Genomic DNA, 11,902 nt, shown 5'->3' with positions numbered 1-11,902 from the left:
GCACGGCGTACTGATATTCATTCCTAAAGTAGTTCAAAAGTTTTAAACGCGGAATAGTCATGGAAAACTTATTTTATTTTGCAAAAAATAACGAATTATTGGCTTGTGCATGTGATAAGTATATTATTCCCTAATATTTTCTTCATTCAGCTCGGAAAATACTCGTGACGTAATGACCGTGTCACCACACGGTCATTACGTCACTCGTATTTCCTTCGCTGAACGAAGAAAATTATTAGGAAATAATATCTAAAATGCCAAGGACAACATGTAAAATGTCTAGCACAATATATTAAATGCCCAGGACTATATGGTTAAACCCTAGCACAACATGATATTAGACCACTTAAGTCAGTCATGACTTTCCATACTGGAGGATATGTTAATATGTTTACAATGTTCTGTTGGATAAGTCGAACAGTATTTTTCATGAGATTTCCCAATCTTTGGACATTATTTATTATTCCTTTATATGCTTAACAAATTCAAATATCACCTTGTTGCTATGGTAATTATAAACTTGAACTCATTATTTAAGTAGAGTGATTGGTTATCTCTAAGACACAAATTCGCACGGACTGACATGACCAGTCTCCGGCTCAAAGTCGGTAACACCCTATCTTGGCCCAAAGAAACAAAACACAGCATACATATCCCCCATTGGCCTAATACAAAACAAGTCAGGCTAGATGCATATTCAAGAATTCAATATACTAATTTTAACGGAAAGAATTATGGAAAGCCATGACTGTCTATATGGTCTAATATCATGTTGTGCTGGGCATTCAATATATTGTGCTGGGCATTTGATATGTTGTGCTGGGCATTCAATATGTTGTGCTGGGCATTTGATATGTTGTGCTGGGCATTAGATATGTTGTGCTGGACATTCAATATATAGTGCTGGGCATTTAATTATTGTTCTTGGCATTCAATATTGTGTGCTGGGCATGCGAATTGTTTTGTTGGGCATTCAATATATTGTATTGGGCATACAATATGTTGTGCTGGGCAATCCATATATTGTGCTGGGCATTTGATATGTTGTGCTGGGCATTTGATATGTTGTGCTGGGCATTCAATATGTTGTGCTGGGCATTTGATATGTTGTGCTGGGCATTCGATATGTTGTGCTGGGCATTTGATATGTTGTGCTGGGCATTCAATATATTGTGCTGGGCATTTAATATGGGGTAAGCCTAATTCACGTGCCGCATGCCACGAGACATGATACGCGTGCCGCGAGCAAAAGTTCACGATGCACGATTAGCATACTAAGCTAGAAATAGGTGAATTTTCACTGCAATTTATTCATTGATTTATTTTCATGGAGAAATCAAAATTCGGGCTTCAACGCCGACTTCTAAATGCATGAACTGGTGACCGGTGAATGTGTGAGAGAAATTATAGGGAGGGAGGGCCAGTATTTTTCAAAATCACACGCCCGTAAAATTGTAACATTAAAAATTGATCAACCAAAATTCTGTACATTAGGGACTGGACATAAATTACGGGGGGGTGCTTTCGAAAAACCGCTGCATCAAAAATAGTGACCCTTCAAAAGTTCATGCACAAAAATTAGTGACCCTCCCCCTTATCCGTGCATGAAAATAAGCGACCTCCCCTGTTACTCAATACCCCCCCCAACAAACCGCAATGTGTTCAAGACCTCCATCTGACTATCTATACTTTTGAAGTCCCCTCCCAAAAGGAAGGCAAAATGTGGTTTGTCCAAAAAATATCAAATCACATGTGTTTGATAATTCATGTAAATGTACTTTGCTTGAAGTGGCAGGTAAAAAGTGCATGCATGTACAAGATTTGTAATGTTTAGATTTCATCGGTAATGTCGATTCACTATGCATGGCAGCCTATGATGAAACTATGAATATTTTTTCCCAATACAAAACTAGGTAAATCTGTGCATTTATGTACACCCAATTATTAGTATTAATGTTCATGACTAGACTACAGTGGTTTCAAGTCTATGGTTGTGCAAGAAGTTTGATTTTGGAATTTCACTGAAATGTCCATTCACTATGCATGGCAGCCTATGATGAAACTATGAATATTTTTTCCAATACAAAACTAGGTAAATCTGTGCATTTATGTACACCTAATTATTATTATTAATGTTCATGATTAGACTAGAGTGGTTTCAAGTCCATGGATGTGCAAGAAATGTGATTTTGGAATTTCACCGAATGTTGATTCACTATACATTGTAGGCTATGAGGAAACTACAAATAACTCATAGGTTATCTGATCCTAAATTGTTATTCAAAAGTTGTTCGACCTGAAGCTTCCAGTTGTTATTGATGACATTTTGCACTATTCTGAATAGTTTGTATTCTGTCAATGTCCTCAAAAAATGAAAAATGTAAATACAGCTTCATGAACATTTGACATCCACCTATACTCAATGTATTGTCAATGGGAGAATGATATCAAATAAGGGATCTCCCAAATTGTTATCGAACGCGTCATTATAGGAGACAGTTTATATGCACAATAGAGGAGTTAGATAAGTAGAAATCATGACAACTTAAATCAATGTGGCTGCTTGGATCATCAATACATTGTTTATTATACCCTTAAACTTAATTGCGCCTGAAGGGCGAACCGAAAATGGAAATGACAGAAATGAAAGTGCCAGGAGGCACTTTTTCTTTTTTCAGTATTCAATATTCTTTAATACGTGCACATGCAATTTCAACTTTGATGCATAAAAAAAGATGACCTACCCCATAGGCTTGCACAAAATTTTATGACCCTGCAAAATACTTGCGCAAAAAATGGCGACCCACCCCAAAAAAACACCGCCCCCCCCCCACCCCCTTGTAATTTGTGTCCAGTCCCTTAGTTTTGGTAGAACATAGGGGTCACACGTTTTGGTCCTGAAGGTCTATCTACTTTTGAAAACTAACTTCCCCGCAAACTTGTCCCCCTCCCTTTAGAAATAAACTGAGCGGTTCCTAAGCAATAAAATACCAAACCGACTTCCGCTCTCACGCAGCGTCCCCTGAAAAAATGACGCAACACACTCCAATTTCCACTGGCCTGTGCAGTTTGACCTCACTACTCTACTGTTTTACACACTGCTGCACAACACGGCACGCTGGAGATAAAATGTGAAAACAAGCTTATAAGAACTACTAAAGTCAAAGTATGGTGCAAAGACAACAAGAAAATATTACTTGATTGGCGCAGGTTCAGGAGGGATTTCTCGTGTCACCAATCACAGGCGATAGACTGTGCATCGGTAAATGTTGAATGAACGTGATCGATTAGCCATAGTACAGGGACATAGGAGCTTTGGCACACAGAATGAGTCAAAATAAAGTCATGTTAAGGCTGTATTAGTCTGGGGATTTGTAATTTCAAATGCGTTCTAAAATTTCATTAATTAGTAATCAACTGTTACTGACGAGACAAGCCTGTAGGTAATTAAATAAGAAACTGGTTGTTATAAAAATGTGAAAAGAGTGTGCGTACCGTTTATTATTTCTGTCTTTGAGAACCTGCCGCTAAAGGAGCAATATTTGGAACAAGTGGTTTACATTTAGGAACGGAGTAGGCACGTGTAATATATACTAAAACTTTACTGACTTCATCAATACCAAGTTCTACTCAACGTCAAATCTGCGTCGCTCGCCACTTATTTTCATTCTACCGGACGAACAGTGTAGCCTTTGCTTTTGCTTTGCTGTTCAAGTTGTTTTCAGGTACAGTATGGGGCTCGGTGCTTCGCGAAGCCACTATATTTGTTGGGCTAGGCTCAGCTCAATCCGATTAAAATCGTATTACGGACTTAAACTGCAGTACATCCCTCATCGAGGGTGTGACCGAAGATGAAAAAGACAGTGATAATACCTACCCATGTCGACATCAGATTTGAATCACATAATAGATTGGCCTGGGCTAAGCTAGGCGTAGATAAGGCCAAGGTTTTGAATTTTGGCGGGCTATTAAGCCAAGTAGTACATTCTACCCCATCATACTGTCTAAGTTAATTTCCTTCGGAGAATTCCGCTATAGTCGAGAATCATGCCGAGTAAAACAAATCATGACCTTTTCACATGGCAAAAAAATTATGCCTAGAACAACATATCAAATGCCTAGGACAATAATTGAATGCCCAGCCAACATATTGAATGCCAAGCACGATATATTGTATGCCGAGGACAACATATTGAATGCCCAGCACAACAAATCGAATGCCCAGCACAATATATCGAATGCCCAGCACAATATATTGAATGCCCAGCACAACATATTGAATGCCCAGCACAACATATCGAATGCCCAGCACAACATATTGAATGCCCAGCACAACATATCGAATGCCCAGCACAACATATTGAATGCCCAGCACAACATATTGAATGCCCAGCACAACATATCGAATGCCCAGCACAACATATTGAATGCCCAGGACAACATATCGAATGCCCAGCACAATATATTGAATGCCCAGCAAAACATGATATTAGACCATTTAAGGCAGTCATGGCTTTCAATAAAGAATCTTACATGCGTTCGCTGACTACCTACTGAAGCCGTAACCCGAATATTTGTGTAGCCTGTCAGGTCTTTTAGGGACGTGTCCATGTCTTTAAGGGAGGCGTCGTTAAGTGAGCGTCAATTCCCAGACTTCTTAATAGTATAATGTAAGTTCGATATTTGATCATTGCCAGTTTGTTAATATATCCAATATTTCTTTTTAACTTGTCCAAACTCATGTAGCTTACTTTAGCAGAAGAGCTGCAACTTTAAGAGGTTTGTGCTTGTTAAAACAATTTTTATCGGTTCGATTTCCCTAGCTGTTTATAACAATGATGCATAGTGCCAGTAAGTATGGAATCACTATCAGTTTTTTTGTTGCACGAAATAGTAAGCATTTACCGATATCCCTGCAACGAGTAAAATTTCATAGAGTGATGAATATTCAAGAATGAAAATTTTGACAACACAGGATTATAGTAACAGAACACTTTCTATCAATCTGATTGTCTTTTGTTGGTCTGACCAGAGTTACCGTTTGGTGCAATATTTTGTGGTTCAAGTTTATACTGATAAACAACTGCTATAATGAAATGGCTGACTGTATATGTATCAGAGTCATGTTGAGTCCAGAAATCTCAATTAACCGAAACAATCTGAAAATCAAGTGATAAAAGAGCCTTTAGACCAACGATGTACAAGTTTCCAGAAAGGTGTCAAAAACATCGGACTAACCAAACATTTGATGAACAATAGAATTAGTTGACGGGCCATAATCCCAAATTCATCAAATTTTGTGTTGGTGCGGGCTGTAAGGAAAGGAATATTTCTCATCAAAGATGACAAAGAAATTCCCCCTAATACTAATTATTTTCAAACGGCAGAACTTATAATTTAGTATGATATCAATAGTTTACTCGAAGGGTGAAGGGGATGTATGCATGTATTTAGGGTAAAAAACTTAATTTTGGTATTAATGATAATTTTGCATTACATATCGGATTCCTCATTCTAAAATGGCATGGGTTGCAAGACCAACACTCAAAAAAGTGATTAAAACATGATTAGCATAATTAAAATGCCTGTTATTCAAAATATAAGAACTTTATTGCCAAACAAAATAGTCGTCTTGTTTGATAGCATTTAAAAAGCATAAATTGAAAATTCAGAAACTTTGACCAAGCCAGAGTGGAGTTAATTTTTTTTGAAATCTGGAAATTGGGAGAAAAGAGAAGCCAGGAAATCAGGGGATTTACACATTTGCATAAATTAAAACTTCTGTTTCACGCAACTTACGACTGCTGGAAAAGCTAAAAGGTGAGCCGAACAAATATTTTAGATCTTTGGTCGACAAATTAATTAACATTGAATGAATATTTGCAACAAAGTGATTTAGCAATGTACGCTGTATTGGGTGCAGCGCCCGTTTAAGTATGTGCCTCGTAAGTGACTTAAAAAACTTTTCCTCAATGAAACTTTCAACTCTCCTCTTCAAGTTACCAAATTAAGAATAAAATTTAAGAGTTATTGTACAAAGTTTTGTACAAAAACAAATTACTAGCAGTAGCCGATATTTGAAAATCAAAATGGCCACCATTCATGTGTTTTTGTTGGAAACGAATGTTCTGATAAAATCAATCATCACTGTCAAGGTAGCGTCATCCGAGAAACGCTTCTATATTTTTCTCGCCCTCGTTACAGTTTTACTTTGGCATTTTTACTATTCTAATGTTGCTGTATAGAAACAAGGTTTTCCCAAAGGAATGTAAGTGAAAAGCCATTCATAATATTCACCTCATTATTTGTACCGCACACAATTAAAACTAATGGCTTCCTACAAAGCACATGATTACTAAGGTAGTACACACAAAAAAACCCGAAAGACTTTTGCTCAGCTTTCCTCAATGAAAATTTGAACCGTTCTCTTGTTAAATCTAGGGTAAAAATCGGAGGCCACTGTGCAAAGGTTGGAATCAGAGAATCATTTATCGATAGTTGAATTTCAAACTAGCCTCCATCCTCAGTTATGTTTGTTTACTCTATGAAAAAATCCAACACTTTCGAATTTAAAAAAAAAAACTAAGCTGGTGAAATTCGTTCTTACTCCATGACGTTCAAAAACGAGCCCACACAAGCGATAGATCATACAAGTGTTGCAACAAGTCAGAGTATATTTCATTGGGGCGCATTCTATACCTGAGCTGCGATAATTACTCGAGTAAAACAATTTCTTCTACAGTTTTAAATATTCATCAACTCAAAGATACTCTCCAACTGTTGCGTTAAGTCTTAGCCTAACATTCTGAAAGCTCACCTGCAAGTTACTGTACTTGATGTTTTCTGCACTAGCTTCTGTCGGCCTCGCCCTATGAGAAAATGGTACTAACACTGCATGGATCCATACTTTATACATTTGGCATGGCAACCATTTGGGCTTTGGCTGTCAGTCATTGGTCGAAATGAAACGGACCATGAATGTTCGATTTTCGTCGGCTGAGGATTTAAGGGTCGTGTGGAAATATAGTGGTAAAATATAGATCGTAAATTTATTATAAAGAGCCCTATATAAGATATGACGTAAATATAAAAAGCTGTAAAATATTAAGTTGTCATGCTTATTTCAATTAGAAATGCAAGTTTATCTAATATTTTTCCGGGGAAAAAAACAAAAGATCTGTGATCAAATTATATACAAAACATGCCTTTTGCTAGTGTGATAAATTTCGCCAAAGGTAATGTTCATCATGATGTTGGTTGATATCCCTGTCGATTTCCGATGGTCTAGCAATGTTGGTTAAAAGTAGTGGAATAAATCCCAGGGATCGAGTTTGTTCTAGTCTGTAAGAGGATTATGAAGGTGTCATAGCCTTTTGTTTTCCATCGAAATTGTAATCTAGTAAGTAAGTTTCCTTGCAAGACAATCTGACGCCTGAACGATACCTTTGAAAGATCAGTTACTATTTGGTCTGTTTGACCATCATTTGTTTATCTAGTCACATGGTGTTGCAACCACGACAACCGAGGTTAATGACGGTGCCGGGGATGACGTAAATTGCTAGCTATGAAATAATTTATGTTCCAATTCATGAACGACTCGTACCCGACTCTTCCATCGGTTACCAGGTTGCAAAATAAGAAAAAAAAGCTATTGAAACTGTATTCTTAGCAAAATTGCCTTTGAAGAAGAGTAAACAGCGACAATGGACTATTCCCATTACCGGCCCGGTATAATTTAGAACTTATCTCAAAATGCCTCGATACCATTGCAAGGTAGAATCCACTATCCATCTTTGAATGTTAGGCCGCTAGCTCCCCTTCCGACGACATTACCACCTTTGTAAAATGTACCTAGGAATGTTGATGGAAAGTAATACACAACAAAAGAAATATCCTTTTCTGTGACAGGCTGAGGCCTTATGCAAAGTCTGGCACAAGCCTTTGATACAGGTCTCTGTCAACAGAGACGTCAAATGGCTGTACAAAGGACAGATAAACTGATGTGTATCAAGCGTTGCGACGGTATGACTCTATTCAGTTCTGTGATCATAGTGACGTGACAGTGTCTGAAATTCTTGCCTGTACGTATCAGCGCATCTTCATATGGTGAAAAGCTTTGCCATTCAATCTTAGACCTGATTTCGGCTTGGGTAAATATCCCTGAAAAGTAGCAACTGTTCAATTTTTCGAACCCAGCAACAGGTCATCAAGACTCCTCAATCCATATTATAGTCATGAATATTCTTCACTGAGTATACTTAGAAATTCCACTACCGTTACAATAACTATACGTGCCCAATTTCGCGATAAAAGAAACAGTCACCCGGTCAGCTAGTAAACATCTTCGAAACACCTTCTTACGCTGCCCGCGTGATATTCCTTCAAATTTGCAACGACCAGTTGAATACTGTCGGTTTGTTCTGAAATCACTAATGTTGCTAAAAACTAAATGTTGAAACTGTTAAGAACGTACCAGCTTCAAGTTAGCTTGTAAATTTATAAGCATAATCATACACGATTTGAGTCAAAATTTAAAGTGCATGCACTCCTCAGGAGCAAATGATTGACAACGGAAATAACTTTAGAGTGAAATGAATATAATCAGGCCTGACAGTAGAGCAGTGTACACAGTGGTGAAATGTTTTACTCTATCCACTACTGCGAACTCCTAACATGAATCTGTGTACGGAGCGGTATCGAGAACAGAGTCTCCAGGACCTGAAATATCTGAAATGTCGGAAATATCGCAATGTCGCCAAATTTAAGAGTTGTGTACATCGGCTTGACTTAGGTCAAACACATAACACTACCGCAATTCACAGTCTGGTAGACACAGGTGTTGAGATAGATAAAAATTGTAGATCTGTCATATCGCTGTGATCACAGCATTGTACGTACAACATGCCCTTGCATTCTGATACATATCGGTTTATCAGCCCTTGTAATAGGTATGTGACGTCTTTGCCGACACACACCTGTACCACAGGGTGGTGTCAGAGCTAATATAGGGCTTATCATTGGCGCGAATGTTTTTACTATACATGATTTTCCGTCAACATTACTGGGTACATTTTTACAAACAAAATGTCAAGGTGCCAAAGTCGTAGGAAGGGAGGTGGGGGCATAATATTCGAAGTAGGATATCTGAATTAATCGTCCAGTAGTGTTGCGCCATTTCGAGAGTAGTTCTGATGATATAAAACTAAAATAGGCCGGTGACATTATTCCATTGCAAATCTTAAAAACAACCCCTGTGCCATATTTTGAAAAAAAATACCAAATTGTGATTTTCAATTTCAAGTCAGTGTACTGATTCGTATTTCGGTGGATTTTCAAGAATATTTCAATTTTGTGATCAATGAGTGTGTGATCGTCGATCATTTGCGATCGCACGCTATCTGCTTACCACACGTACATTCAAGCTTACATCGAAACGCACCTGCCAGATTTCGACAGAAGGAATGTTTCTCAGCAGTTTCTCTCTTCTTTTTACCTATTTCTGTGATCTGAAGTTATTCTGATTTTGTTTCTGAATGAGCCCGATGAAACATGTTTAAAATTTATGAATTATAGGGACTCCACGACAGGCGACTAAAATACAAGTCAGTTACGTTGTTCCAAGGTCATTGACAGTATCAATATATCCAACTAAATCTCATTCATTGTGCTAAGACATAAATTTGTCATTCGGCGTAACTTCTCTTAGAATATTTGGTAACTTGAAAGGGAATTTTTGTCTGTGTGATTATTAGTTAAGGCTCAGGTCGTCAACTTAATCGTGATATCCGCCAGATCATCTCTTTGCACAGATAAGAGCGAACATGACAATATTTTCAAATTTTCGCATCATGTTCTGTAAATGCTATATAAAAAACGAATATTTTGCCTGGCAATAAAGTTCTTACATTTTCAATAGGAGGCATTTTAATTTTACTATTCATGATCTTACTCACTTTTTAGAGTGTCAGTCATTCAAGCCATGTCATTTTAAATAAGGATAGATAATGCAAAATAAAATAGTCGTATTTTTCTACATAAACTTATACTCTTCTTTCAAGTGAAATATTACATTTCAGAAAATAGGGTCGTTTTGGAATTACATTAATTTTATCATTAATACCAAAATTGAGGTTTTTTACCCCCAAATATACACCCATTTCATCCTTCGAGTAAACTACTGCTACCAACTACTCCTTTTCGAAAATATTCAGAGGAGGTTTCCTCGTCATCTTTGATGAGAAATATTGCTTTGAAAACAACTGTGTCGGCAACATGCCGCTCCACCTTAAAACATTTATCCATAGCTATACCTAGCAATCCCTGTATTTAGGATCTGTGTAAAATCACTGGATTTATTTTAAGTTAACAAAACACAATATTTTCAAATTACCCTCCCCTTGCAGACACAGTAGGCCAATTACTACTTATATTAACCTGGACAATTTATGTCATACGCTGCCACGCTGTAACGCTGTCTTTCTCTCTTTACAATTCTGCTAGCAGTGACAATAACGAATAGTGATCTTGGCAATTGGCTTAATTAATTCCACGTGCGTTATGATCTCTGTACTTAACCAGAGGTGACAGGATATTATTAAGCGCTCTAAACGAGTATTAGGTATTTCAGTTATTTTGTTTTCTGGCCAAAGTAGGACACTGTGAGGGCGACGAATACAAGGGAACACTCCGATGTTTTACACATCAATAGCACACTGAGCAACTTTGGATTATACTTCAAGTACCAGCCGAATGAAGTAGTCCAAATTAAATGTCCGAATGAGTACTCTTGAGCCGATAGGAATCCCCTTTTTAAGTTGAATTTGACAACAATTGCTGTAATAATAGTTGAAGTAAGTACACAATTTACAATATTATCATTCTTTAACTGTTCAACAGGTATCAGTGAATATTATTGATAACATTATATATTTTGACAGGATTTCTTTCCCTCTGTGTGTGTTTTTTTTTTGAAGTCTAGTAACATCGATTCAGTAGAGAAAGTTTTTACATGTGCTCTCCGATCCAAAAACGTAACACCTACTTACCGTTTTATTCTAACTCGATCCATTCGGGATGTACTATGTTAGTCGTGACAAAACCAAAGGCGTCTAATAAGAGTGTTGAAATTATAGTAAAAAAGGTGTTCACTTTTTCATTGGTCAAGAGTCACAACATCTCCCGTCACTGGAAAGAGATAGAGAAATTGAGAAAATGTTTCATGCTGAATCGATGTTACTGAACAGTATGAGCGTTCAAGCAGGACTGAAGTCTTGGTTTGTTTGTTTTCGCGCCGTTTCTCCACGAGCGACACACTTCCATGCCGTTGTCCTTCAAACAAGCTCAGATTAAGTCGTGACTGTAAACAAAATGCGAGTTTGTTGACACAAGTACTTCCGACACTGTGTAAAGTTTCAATCTCATATATCAACACGGATTTCCAAATTTAAATCGCCGACAAGGAGAGAGAGAGAGAGAGAGAGAGAGAGAGAGAGAGAGAGAGAGAGAGAGAGAGAGAGAGAGAGAGAGAGAGAGAGAGACGGGGAGAGGTAGTGGGGAGCGGGCACCTACAACAGATAGGCTTGCAGAAACAGAGTAGGCGTTTTACGACGACGCAATATAATATAGTGAACATAAGCACATGTATAGAGGCAGAGGGATGCTGTGTCATGCAGATAAGTATAAAAACCTAAAACATTGTCCATCGAAAATAAGATATCGCTGGCACAATCGTTTCGTTACATTTAATTTATGACAATTTATTTTCAAATGACCTTTCCCTTGTAGACACAGTAGGCCAAATACTAGATATATTCATGAAACAATTTTGATTATACACGGTTACAGTTAAAAGTCTTTATTTCTTAATACATTATCAGGAAAATAAAGCCTCCAGTGTTTTTGT

Source organism: Ptychodera flava (genome assembly GCF_041260155.1).
Source record: "Ptychodera flava strain L36383 chromosome 23 unlocalized genomic scaffold, AS_Pfla_20210202 Scaffold_23__1_contigs__length_28996876_pilon, whole genome shotgun sequence".
NCBI classification, from domain to species: Eukaryota; Metazoa; Hemichordata; class Enteropneusta; family Ptychoderidae; genus Ptychodera; species Ptychodera flava.
The sequence above is the reverse complement of the archived record's forward strand: the minus strand, read 5'-3'. Positions refer to the sequence as shown.